Genomic DNA, 1,434 nt, shown 5'->3' on the forward strand with positions numbered 1-1,434 from the left:
CGCGTGCCTAGAGCCCATGCTCCGCAACAAGAGAAGCCACAATGAGAAGCCCGCGCACCGCAATGAAGAGTAGCCCCCGCTCGCCGCAACTAGAGAAAGCCCGTGCGCATCAATGAAGACCCAACACAGCCAAAAATAAATAAATAAACAATTTTTAAAAAAAAAGTGGTATCATATGATATTTGTCTTTGACTTACTTCACTTAGTATGATAATCTCTAGGTCCATCCATGCCGCTGCAAATGGCATTATTTCATTCTTTTAAAAACCATAAAGCATCCTTGATGCCTCTTTTTCTCACCCCCACATCTAGTCTCTGAGGAAGTCCTTTTGGCTCCACCTTCAAAATAGATCCATAATCCAACCCCTTCTCATTCCCTCCACTGCCAGCACTGTCATCAGTCATTTGGACCCTTGCAGTAGCTCCCTCACTAGTCTCCCTGCTTCTTTCCTTGCCTCCTTACAGTTTCTTTTCCTCATAGCAGCCAGAGGTATCCTACTCTAACTCAGGTAATTTCTCTTATGTACTCAGAATTCCCTCCTGGCTCCCATCAGAATAAAAGCTAAAGTCCACGGTCCCACATAAAGCCTATGGTCCACAAGGCCCTGTGAGATCTAGTCCTTGTTACCTCTCTGACCTCCCATCCTACCACTGGCCCCCTCACTCTCTCTGCACCTGCACTGGTCTCCTTTCTGCTCTTCATACATGCTGAGTGTGCTCACAACTTCAGGCTCTTCGCTATTTGCTATTCTCTTTGCAGGTGCCTTGTTCCCTCATTTCATCCTGGTCTGTTTAGATATCGCCCCTTCAGAGAGGCCTTCCTTGATATTTCTACCTCAAGTTTTCTGTCTCTAGAGTCTGCTTTATTTTACACTGTAGCACTTAACACTTCCCTTCATCATATTACCTCTATAATGCTTTATATATACCGTCTCCCCAACTACAGTGCAAGTTTCATGGGGATAGAGTCTTCAATCTCTTCACCATTGCATCCCCACACCTGGAATATAGTAAGAATTCAATAAGTATGTTTAAAGCATTGAGTTAATTTAAGAATAACCAATAATACAAAACGTAAGGACTAAGAACAAATGGAACAGGAAAAGAATGAGAGGAAACAAAAGTAATCAAAGGAGTATGGAATCTTCTTAAATATTGATGATACTACACTCGCAAAATAAGAATGGGCCATGTGAGGGGGCAAGGAGCATTGGAAAATCTTTGTATTTTTCTCTCAATTTTTCTGTGAACCTAAAGCTGCTCTAAAAAAGTATAGTCTTGGACTTCCCTGGTGGCATAGTGGTTAAGAATCCTCCTGCCAGGACATGGGTTCGAGCCCTGGTCTGGTTAGATCCCACATGACGCAGAGCAACTAGGCCCGTGAGCCACAACTACTGACCCTGCGCATCTGGAGCCTGTGCTCCACAACAAGAG

The sequence above is a fragment of the Neophocaena asiaeorientalis genome, unplaced genomic scaffold (assembly GCF_003031525.2).
Source record: "Neophocaena asiaeorientalis asiaeorientalis breed wild unplaced genomic scaffold, Neophocaena_asiaeorientalis_V1.1 scaffold671, whole genome shotgun sequence".
Classification (NCBI taxonomy): domain Eukaryota; kingdom Metazoa; phylum Chordata; class Mammalia; order Artiodactyla; family Phocoenidae; genus Neophocaena; species Neophocaena asiaeorientalis.